The sequence below is a fragment of the Aulostomus chinensis genome, chromosome 17 (assembly GCF_037954235.1).
Source record: "Aulostomus chinensis isolate RoL2024-O1b breed Wild chromosome 17, RoL_Achi_v1.0, whole genome shotgun sequence".
Classification (NCBI taxonomy): Eukaryota; Metazoa; Chordata; class Actinopteri; order Syngnathiformes; family Aulostomidae; genus Aulostomus; species Aulostomus chinensis.
Genome location: NC_141336.1, coordinates 24,423,208 through 24,434,929, shown reverse-complemented (window position 1 = coordinate 24,434,929; position 11,722 = coordinate 24,423,208). Strand labels below are relative to the sequence as shown.

The window sequence follows — 11,722 nt, the reverse complement described above, 5'->3', positions numbered from 1 at the left end:
TTTGAGCACGCCTCCGTCTTTGACACAGCACACTGTCAACATTTACTTTGCATTCCATGTAAAGAACATGAAATTTTAATGACAGAATCCAAACATCAATCTACACACTGGCAACAAAAATAAATGTGAGAGCTGCGCTTCTATCACATCTGGTGGGAGTGGAAATAGATATCCGAGCCGGCGCAGCTCACGTCTGATTGAACAGAAGCTCGCTGGCTCTATTTAGAAAGCTGACGTCAGCAGCGTCTCTCTGGCCAATTATTTCACTGATGATTTCGAGTCCTTCAACCAATTCACAAATCAGCCACCATCTTCATCTGGCTTGTCTGAGGACTCGCTGATACCTCTCTGAAGGTGGATTGTAGCATAAAGCAAACGTGGAAACAAATAATTACAGCTAGTTGATAAAGCGGGAGCCTATCGAGCGAGAGCAGCTCACATCATCTCACCTTCTCAGGCTGCGTGGGACGATCAGGCATTCTGCCTCTGCGTCACTGTAGGACAAATTTAATCAAAGCAACATAAGACACGTCGGGAGCAGGTTCTGTGTACGAGCACCGAAGAATGAGTCGAGAAGTGTAGATGGAAGCTGGATGAAGCAAATTTGTCAAGCTGATAAGAAAGAACTCATGGTGATGTAGTACGAGTCTCTGCAGCGCTGATGCATGGCCTCCTCCTTCGCGCAGGGACTTGGTTTGGGAGTGCATTTGTTCTTAAGCTGTATCGTTTCAGAGGGGGAGCACATGAACACACTGGGAGTCTCAGGCAGGAGTGTGTCTGCTGGATAAGGTTAAATAATCTGATCAAGTCTGATCCTGTCAATATTATTCAATTCTATTTTAAGGTCCATGTCTTTAAAAATATTTGGAGTGTATATTTTGTGATTGCCCTAACATTTTTGTACAGAATACTCCAAAGATGTTAATTACGCGAATGATGTAAGTTTCATTCGACGATCGGATGCAGTTATTTGTCATGAGTGATGTATCTGCCTACTTCAGACCAAATCCTTTTAGATTTAAAAAAAAAAAATTCTTAAAAATATACTTAAATACAAGCAAAGAGAAGCCGCATGAAACTGGACACTAACCCCCATCCGTGTCTGTCAATGTAAACGTGTTGAGTGGGTTTCCTTCATTTCATAGCTGCAACTTTGAATCCTCCATTTCCCCCCCCCCACTGGTTTCTGGAAGTGACAACAATCTAATTTTCTAATTTCCTGTATGAAGGCACCGTGTGGGGCTGTGGCGCTGGCAAGGCTCATATCACACACAACAAACTGCTCACTTGAGGCTTCCTGTGCAAAAGTTGACATTAAATGAGGTATGACTGACTTGGAACAAAAAAAAAGCTCAACCTTATTTGTTCTTTCACAAACTGTCCAACTGTGATATTAACATATGCTTGAGGGTCAAAGGCCTCTGGTTGCGTCGGCAGTTGTAACTCGTACCACAGGAGGAGAAAGTGGTTGGATGAGTCGCGCCAGCACCCCTGGTACTGGTCTTCTGTGTCCTTCCTCCATCGCGCACCTCATAGAAGAGGCATTGCAAGCTGGGAAGTTTGCAAAATTCACACCAAGGGCAAAAAGACACCTCATGCATCTTAATTCCTCTAAAAGCACTGTTTAGAAAACTGTGTTTTCAGCTCCACAACTCTCCAGGACTGTACATTCTCTGCTCGTTGGGCTTCAGCCTCTGCGGCTTCTTGTTCTAATGAAGAGGTCAAATCCTACCTGTCCTGCTTGCTTTGTTCTTGACTCTGTTTGGCTTCTTTTTGCCTCTCCAGTCGATGCCGCTGTGTTTCATGCAGTTGGATCCTCTCCACTTGTTTCCCTCCCTCCCTCGGTGAACTTGTGCGTGTACTTTCTTTGTCAGATTACATTCCAGCCACCTCGCTTGCCTGCTTACAACCTTTGTTTGATCATTACTAGTTCTGGACTCTAGTTTGGACATGTTGAATTGAGAAGACGTGCATCCTGGGGCTCTGTGGACGTCACCTTTTAAGGTTCTGTTGTTTTTGTTATATTATTTTCAAGTGTTTGCTTTTATGTTTTAATAAATAGTTGTTTTTCAGTCTGCCTCAAGAGTCTGAATTTGGGTCTTTACCTTGTTTGTGTTGAACACACAAGCAAGAATTGATCTGTTAAGTATAAATTCCAAGGTTATCCCAGCTAGAATTGTTTTGTTCTGAAAATGCACTCAGAATAATATTTTCAATGTTCTGGTAATGTTTCTTTGCAGGAAGCTTTTATTTGGACCCAGAAGGTTGCACCTAAAGGCTGGATTCTCAAAAACAGACTGGTGCAGTTAAGACATTTGGTCTCCATTATTTAACCTGTTGATTATGTGACATTATTTAACAAACACTCTTCCAAGAACTAATGATGTTTGAAATATTTTCTTGGAAATGGTAAGAACATGTCACGGGCCACAGTCTTAGAGACGAGTTGCCTGATCACCAACTCTCCCGTCACTGCAGACCCTGCCACACCCGTCTGCCCTGCAATCACCTCATTTCCCTCACCTGAGTTGCCCCGCCCACCTCCTCACCTGGATCCCATTGACTCATCAGTCACTCCTTATATACTGGTCTGCGTTCTCCTGCTTCTTGCCAGATTGTTTAGTGTGTTTGCGTCGCGCTCCTGTGTTTGTGGATTATTCTGGCTGCTCACCTGTTACCTGCCATCCTGCCTGTTTCCCCGTCTTGAGCTTTGCCCCGTTCCTTGGCGTTGTCTGCCCGGTTTGTGACCCCTGCTGGAATTTTCTGGAGTGATAATAGTATATGGGACTCAGCTCCTGTCTCTGAACAGTTGTGCTTTTGGGTTCCTAGGTTCTGAGCCGTCACAGAACTTGCAGCTAACGTCAGCAAATGTTGTGGGACGAAAGGAGAGATACTTTGAATGCATGATCTGTAAATCTGTGCTACAAGTTATTGTGACGTTTTAACCATAACTAGGCTTTGGGCATCCGTCATAAACATGTTGCTGGTTCAAATAGACACTGGCTGAGAATCAAAGCTCTTTTAAGGGCACTGAAAAGCTGCAAATTGTGGCATGAAACTAAAAAAAAAACCACAAGAAAATCTGTTTCCTACCAGAGTGGCTCAGTTCAGTAAGCATAGTCACCACAGCAGTGCACGATGAGGGGAGTCTTTAATCATAATGTTGCAGTTTCCATTCCAAAAAGCTTCTCTCCTGCTCGTATCTGTCAACGTGACACTCCAACCAAAACTGAAATGCCATCAGACATGACTGTGTTCTGATTACACTTCCATTGTTGCTTCTTGGGCTTTAGTTTCTAAGCTGACACAAATATTGTGCAATATTTTTTTCAACATCATAGCTGCAGATTAGTTACTGTGCATTAATTTTCATGGTGGTTTATGAAAGATAATTACTTGGCGTATCAGGCTTAGAAAGGCATGCAAATGAGCGGAGTTCATTAGAGGCATTAGGAACACGTTACCCAATTATGGCATTCTGCTTGGCTATGCCAATGACACGGACACAGAATTTGGATGCGCTACCCTGTTGCTTATTTTCAAACTGGTTGGAATTAGGACCCAAATTACCTCTGTTAAACTGATAATGGGTGCATAATGAGACTGCCTGGGAAAAAACAAATGCCCCAAAAACAACAGATGAGATGTAACAGCTTTCAAACTAGTGGGGGGGGAAAAGAGCAGGGAGACTCACACTGGGGGTGCCAGTGTGCCCGTCTCAGACTGGACTTGAACTAGGACTCCACGCACACTTGGCTTTAAGATATGTATTCTTATATCAGATGCAGTCAGAGAGTGAGGGAGGGCGTGAACGTACCTGACATCCACGGAGGAGGGATCGTCATCCGATCTGCCAAAGCAGCTTCAGAGAGGGAGTTTCACACTGGTGTGTTGAGATTTTTGCAAAATGAAGGCTAACGGTGGATGTGTAGGTTTGACATGCAGTCTTCATCTGTGCTGGTTACCATGACGATTCTCTCCCACCAGTCTGGACCAGATTGCCTCCTGGTCAGCGGTGGTCTGGAGCACAGCTGAAGTAAAAGCGGCAACATGACAGCGTTCTCCTCTGCTGTCGTTCGTGTTCCAGTGGTTGAAAGCGCGGCTCCTTCTCCTCCTTCAAGAAGCCAGCAGAAGTCTGGACTTGAACAAGTTCAGAACTGGCGAGCATCTTTTTCTTTTTTTACCAGTGAACAAAGGAGTTGCCTGCCACCGGAAATGCTCCTGCACACATTCATCAGACAAAGAAGACATGACATTTAGCCGAGAGGGAAAGCGTGTGATGGGATCTGAAGGTGGACGATGGAGATGCATATTAATACCAGGAGTAAATGCATGAAGTCAAGTTCTGCGTTCATAATCCTGGAGGCGAATCCAACAGAATCAGGCTGGAGGGGGACCTGAGCTGGGCTTGATGCTCCCTGAAATGTTCTTCATTCCTGTTTGTGCTGACTTAATTGCAGCTTTTTGGAGTATAAATGAAGCACATCTGCCATGACCTCCTCAGGATCATCATGGAATCACTTGTTCTTTGTTTTCTCTGGGGGGTGTGTGTGTGTGTGTGTGTGTGTGTGTGTGTGGCTCCAGCATTTCACCACGTTTAATGGCCTTTATTTGCCACCCACAAGCATTTTAACACCTCCGAGGGGAAAGAATCCCCAGCAGAACAATAGCAAGTTATTTCTCTCGCAATGAGAAACTGAATATTATTTTCTGCAATTTGGGTGTGAAACTTTAAGTCCTGCAGAAGGTCAGTGGAGTGCTGTTAATTGCAGCTGACCTCTTGGTTGACCTTTCCTGGAGTGCTGCTGTCATACAAACCTCCTTCAGTCAACAAATGATGTTGGCAATAAGCAGGAGAGACAGCAATTCAGAACGATTGCCGTTCATTGGCAGCATTTTACCACCAATGTAATTCACTCATTACTGCTGTTTTCATTAATGTCAAGATGCTTGTCATTAAGCTCACAACTCAGGGGTATTGATTCTCACATAAAAAGCGTGACTCAACTTCCTACAAATTAATTCTCTCTGAACGTCACTGTGATAGAATCATCTCATTTAACTGGAGTTATTGCTCTCATTAGAGAAGACAGTCACTTCTGCCCTGTTTATCTGCCCAACTGCTGACCGCAAGTTAATGAATGATAAAAAATAAATAACACACTAATGATTATGCTTGCAGGGCTTAGCATGACAGCTCCTCGGTCAAAGACAGCCACAAGGACTGTGGAGGTGGGGGACTGGAAAGACATTATCCTCCTCCATCTCCAGGATCATCACGGGTCCTTTAGCCAATTGGATTATTCAGGTGACAGTATGCTGAATTTATTGGTGAGCTGCTGAGCGACTTCAGCCTTGTGGATGAGTGTTTATGACAAGACTATTACTTTTTAGATTGCTCAGTGAGTGAGCAGCATTTTTGAGGATCATCACAAGTACGTTGGATCAATCTCTCTTCCAAGGCTCCCCTGATGAGCTGTGAAATGAGTGAAAGGCGCCGGGAAACGGCGTACATGGCTGGACCTCGCGGCGGCCCAGGTCTTACTGGTCTGCAAAGTTTATGCAGAAGAACAAGCGGTGATCAGGTGCAGGCGTGTTGCATGAACAGAGAGGAAAGCCGTGTGGTGACCAAACACGTGGAATGAATCTTGAATCTAATCTGAACTGTGAACAGCATGGCGCCACTGCAGGGCGAAAATGAGAAATATAAAAGAGGCTTTATACCAACCTGGAAGATCAATAAGTCCCAACGTTCTGCTGCTAATTGCATTAAATGTGCACAGCTGAAGAGACAGAAATTCTCCATGTGACAAAATGAATTGACTTCACCATGTTGTGCTTTTGTGTCAAGAGAAGAAAAAACCCCATCCACACGACAAAGAGAGTCTGTGTTGGTGAGTTCTTGGAAATCTTATCACATTCACATCACATTCATGTCACAAGACTAAAGTCTGAGACCAGTTCACTTAAACCTGGACAGAGTTTTCTTTCGGGGAGACATCATGAACAGAAGAAGTGGGTTTGAATATGTTGTTAACATCATGAGCCAGTGTTTATTGCATAACACAGCTGGTTGTATGTGCTGTGCTAAGCTGCTGTACCAGAAGGTAAAAGTGCCTAATCCTACATCTTGTTAGGCGCCGGTGTTACAGAGGTCAGCACAGGTGACTGGTCAGCCGTGGAACTCCTAGTCACCACCATTGTGCTGCAACATAAGAAGATTATATCCATCTATCCATGTCCAGACTTACTTATTCTGTCATTTCAGCTAAGGATTATCCTGATCTACTTAGGGAAAATGGGATTGCAGTAACTGTGCACTTTGAGTTGCTGGAACATGCAAAATGTCAGTTTCGCTATGGCGTTGTAATGAATTCCGTTGAGCTGAAATGTCTCATGCAGTCTCAGAATTTTTCCTGATGCTGGATGAAAAGAACTTGCCTCTGATCTGGGAAGGTGAGATTACTTTTGAGAGAATCAGATTGCACGCTCAGTGTTTTTTTTTTTTTTTGCCAAATACACAGATTGTGTTTCTTGACGTCTCAAACTTTCCTTCCAGGATGTACAGAAACTGCAAACATTTAAAGATGACAGTTTGGCATTAAAGCGGTAAATCGCTGTGAGCCATCCTGCCATTCTCTCCCCCTCACCTGCTGCTCGGAGCAAACACCTGCATGAATAGGAGAATCAGCCTGAGGACTACGCGTGTTCATTCCCACCTTACCTCAAGTTTTCCAGCGTCTTATAGCCTGAACCATGTCCCCAACTAATTACAACGTCTTGAGGAATAAAGCCAGTGATGAGAAAAGCAGGTGTGCAGAGCTGCAGGGCCGTGCTAACCAGGATTTCAGGCACAATACAAGTAAATTAATTCACCTTGTAATTGGGTGACCAAGGAAGCGCGCAGAGGACGTTTGGTGAAAGACTAAAAACTCCTCTGTGCATTGACACGAGAACCAAACCTCAGAGTTGGACTGTCTCAACTCAAAATAAACCGTTTTCAGATTTGAGGCTCTTGGTGACGACTTCCTCGTGTGAACTTTCATTTCGACAGTTGTTTCAAACTTGTTGGTGCTGTTTCTGGTCTAAATGTGTGACACTAGCAGCTGGAGCTTTACTGTGGCGCTGGGCTGAGCAGCAGGCCGCAGCCCTGCAGCTACATGGCTCAAAACACCCATGGAAACCAGATTGATGGCTTCAGACTGAAAATCAATCCGCGATTGAGTCTTCACCTGAGGAGTTCCAAACAAATCACAACTCATGCAGTTATGTAGAGAATATTCAGTGTTCAACACTAATATTTTTGGACAGTTGGAACTGACCTAACTTACTGTTTTACCAGTTCTAAAAGATGCACCTCGCATATTTTAAGTGGTATTTTTTGTCATGAAAAACTACAAAATGATGGGAGTGGAGAGTTTCTCACGCCTCCCCTGGACCAGCGGCTCTGCTGCGATCTCCTCGCTCTTCAAACATTTATACATTTCCTTGCTGGGTTGTCATCTCATGACCTTTCTCACTCTCTTTAAATACACAATGAACATACTAAAGCGGTCTCAGCTTGGATGTAGTTGGTGTTTGAGTCTTTAAAAAGCGGAATATACACATTACTTCAAGGTTGGGGAGTTCAGGGTAAATCCTGGTAGGAAGAATGGGATCTAACGAGACTCAGAGGCCTGGGGGAACCGTGCACTGACCAGCTTTAATGTCTTCCTGGGTAGAAGAGCAAACATGACAATACGTCCCTGCAGCAGCAGCTTAGCCTCCGGCGAGGCAGCCTTGGGCTTCATTGCTCCTGTACAGCTGAAACAAAAAAATACTGGATCAATTCAGTCTCTGGAAACTGCACGGACGCACATGCATATCGCTGGTTTTGAAGCTTTTGCTCAATAAGTTTACTTTTGGATTCAAAACTTTAAATCCTGAAGGTCAGCTGGCTGTTCCCATAGTTAAAACTAAATAAAGCGAAGTTGCTCCACTTTGAAACAGAAAGCTGGAACATGTGAAACAGCGCAGAGCCCCCTTTTCAATGTAAAATCAATGTTACCCTCGTTCATTTGCATTTAACTGATTTTCCTTTATTACCGCCTGATAATTGCTTGGTTTTCTTTTTCTGCGTTCATTTTATCACTTTATTTCTCTGCATGTTCTAGCTTGTTTGTTTAATGTGGAGTGAAACACTCACTACCCTTGCACAGGAACATTATTCTGCTCTGTGCGTATTTTATTTTACGTCAGCAGCAACAGCTACTTTTCATTCTTTTCTTCCTCTTTTTGACAATAACCTTGATGGGAGGTGCATGCTGGATTTCCAGCTGGCAGCGCTGAGCTCCGGTGGTGTTTGAGGAGTGCAGCAGGACGCCCTGCACACCCGGCGCCTGCTGAAAGGGCAAACTGTGTTCATCTGGCTTTGTGTGAGAGTAAACATTCGAGTGATCCGCTGACACCTGATGAGAGTACAGGCAGCGCCGGTTGGTTCGCCGTCCAGGCAGGAAGAAGTGAGGCGATCACTGGGGAGTTAAGGAAATGTTAAACTGGGATGTCTTACAGCTCCTGATGATCTCATCTCACGTCACAACGCTCTGGTACATTCCTGCTCTTACAAAGGTCGCTGAGATTTCTGGAGCTTGAGGTCACAATCGTCCTTATTTACCAGAGTGAATGAAAGCCGCTTTCATTCAGTTTTATTCATTCGAACCATTTGCCAAAACTCTTTTTGTTTTTTGCAGCAGTCGCCCAACATAAATTATACAATAATACACAAACAGGGACTTTCATCAACTGCAATGAGATGAAACACACTGGAAAAAACCTACAGCTGATAGGACAACAGACCCTCAGTATCTACTTGACCTTTGAGAAAATATATCCTTATAGGAGTGGAAACTCAGCATGGCGGAGGTGATGAGGACCTGCGAGGATGACCTTTGACCTCCGTGAAGCTCTGGCTTGGTAAACATGATTAAGGTCCATCAAGTCAGTGTGGCTGGTGTTCTGACAGAGCTTAATAATATCTCCCAGTCTGTCTTTTTAGGTTTTTTGGACACACTAAGGTAGTCAAAGCAGCAGATTGTTGAAACCAAATCCATACAAGTGGAATGAAACATTTCAGAAGAGACCTGTTCTCATTTGGGGGGCAACAGAGAGAGAGACAGAGGCTGCTGAGAGGCTGAACTACCTGAAACTGCTGGGAGAGATCTTTGAGTCCGCGTTAGCGTGGTTGAGCAGTGTCTCAGTGTCATTTCACCTGCCAAAGGTGAGAGATGGTTGCCGTCCTTCCCTGACAGAGGAAACTGATGTCGAGTGCTTCTGTAATCTTGTTCAGTCAAAGCTGGTGAGCGTAGGTGAGGGCTGGAGGTTCACTCACCTCCAGGTCACGCTAAAGATGTTAGCGTCTTCCTCTCTCCTACATAGGGATGGATGTCCAAGCGTTCTGCTTGTGTTGCTCATCTTAATTTGGAGAGTAACGTTTGAAGTGCAAGCCTATGGCAGATGAGGGTGGTAGTGGCGCTGCTCATATTTGCAAGCGTGTAATGTCCAAATCACCTAAAACTTCTGTATAATGGCGAGACGACTGCACGCGTAGCTCAGCATGAGAGAATCATTCGCCTTCAACCAGACGTGTAAATCTAGCTTTTCACTATGTTCAATGAATCTTCTCTCAGGTTTAATTGGTACCTCCTCGCCCGACGCTGCGCCAAGTTCAGAGAAAAACAACCCGGATGTTTTTATAATCCTGTTAGGAAACAGATATTGGTGTGAGGCCATCACCTCCATGGAGGACATCATAACTGCCCTCCCCAGGTCATTTTATCATCATTCAGTTGGTGCTCCAGTTTTCCCAAACGGCAGAGAATAACAGCGACTACACTGCTTTTATCTTCCCGAGGAGGGATAGCCCGGGGCCACGGGGATGCTGGGAGGAGGTCACGTCAGCCTGACATTCATCGGGGGCCGTAATGGCCCCTTTGTGCTTTGCCCTGTCAATGACATTGATGATTATTGGTGGACCCCCGAGCCACATGAATTACCGGAGAAGTCATGGATGACACTGACACTCGGCCAGGGACTCCGCTGGCGAAGAAGTCACAAACATAAAACGTGATAAACGACCCGCTCAGCTACAACCTGAGGTTTAAAACACTTAAACCAGCAACTTTTACATTGAGAAACACAAATTACACACAAGGGATGATGAGACTTTCCAGGACTGACTGAATTATGACATTGGTAAGAAGACATGTCTTGGTTTCAATGCTGTTTCAATGCAATCACTTGTTTTTCTACCGATAGCCCATTATCATTACTGTCATTATTACTATTATCATCATGATATGCGATGAACCGTGCAGGTGAAGTGCTTTTTTTCATCAGTTGTCCATCTTTAATGTCATTCCTTGTTGTATAATTTGTGCTGGGTGTCCCTGGCAGCCTCTGAGCAGGTGTGGTCTGTTACTCTGGGCTGTAGCCAATCACAAAGTAAAAATAAAACCCCCTGTTGCACATAGTATTTTCTGTAGAGCCGTGATGATGCGCTGTCATAATGCAGTTCCACGAATTAGTCGACATTAATGTCACATTTTCATCAGTTTTCCCAGCTGAATATCTGGATTATTTCTAGCAATATAGTTAAATCAATTAATGAGGCTTGGATCCTGCTAAGTGGAAGAAAATTGATGGATAGATGAACAAATTAGATTATAATTAATCAATGATGGATCAAGAGAGCAGCAGCTGTGTTTGCTGAGTGACATCACCTTCCTCCATTGCTGCGCTTGCCTGTTTTAGACGACACACCAAAGGTGCTGTAATTTCTCTCTCTGAACTAATCAGGGCAGAAGATCTAGACGTGACATCAGCAGTCGTTGATCTGCGACGCATGGAACAGCAGTGATTGACAGTCTGGCATGTTCACTGATTCCCTGGGAACAGTTGTTGTTTTTTTTGTTGGTGACATTCATACCACCTATGACATGTCGCCCAGGCCTGCATCTATGCTACAGGTATTCCTCAAATGAGGCTATTTTTATCCTGAGATTATACATAACACATCAGCTGAGAGGCTGTTAGTCTGAGCCCACGTGTGCGCATTTCATCGGTTAAATTAGCACACAGGACAAACAAGTGTTACATATCTGTGGGGAGAGTATGAATGAATCATAATGCCTCCGTCCCTGCGCTTGTTTGTACTGCAGAGCTGCAGACAGGTTACCTCAAGCCATTGTTGTCCTTGATGGCATGATGCGAGGCATTGTGTGGAAAATTGCCTGCACTGCGGCTGGCGGGGATGTATTGTCACGATGCACGCTTCTAGAAAAGATCGAAAATGGGTTTCGGCATTGTCCACAATGTATGAGATGTGTACTGCGTGTGATGTTTGTGACAGAAACTTATTTGACAGATATTTGAAAGTTGCAGCTGGAAATATCCTGCGTGAAATTTCATCCTAATGCTCCAAGCAAAGTTTTGTCTCTGGAGTTTGAGATGTGCTCTGTTCCACAGCGCCAGATCTCTCGACTAACCACGTCACAGGTGTTTATGAGAGGAAACATGACAAATCCCTGTGCAACTCATCAGTTACATTTCCCTCAACACTGTTAGACTTCCAAAGCTTATCAATCACTTTGGTTTGAGGAGCAATTATGTAAATACAGACAATAATAACTTCTCCTGCTCCTCCGCTCGGATGGTTCGTGTAACCGGTTTTCTCTCTGCACGCAAG

The 11,722-nt window shown here is 44.4% G+C and overlaps 1 long non-coding RNA gene across 1 annotated transcript; it reads left to right on the top strand.

Annotated features, from left to right (window-relative positions):
• Positions 1–2,613: 2,613 nt before the first annotated feature.
• On the top strand, positions 2,614–5,191 carry LOC147246870 (uncharacterized). Its single transcript, XR_015109814.1, has 3 exons — positions 2,614–2,739; positions 3,783–3,886; positions 3,988–5,191. It is a non-coding gene; the product is annotated as an uncharacterized LOC147246870 (long non-coding RNA).
• The last annotated feature ends 6,531 nt before the right edge of the window (positions 5,192–11,722 follow it).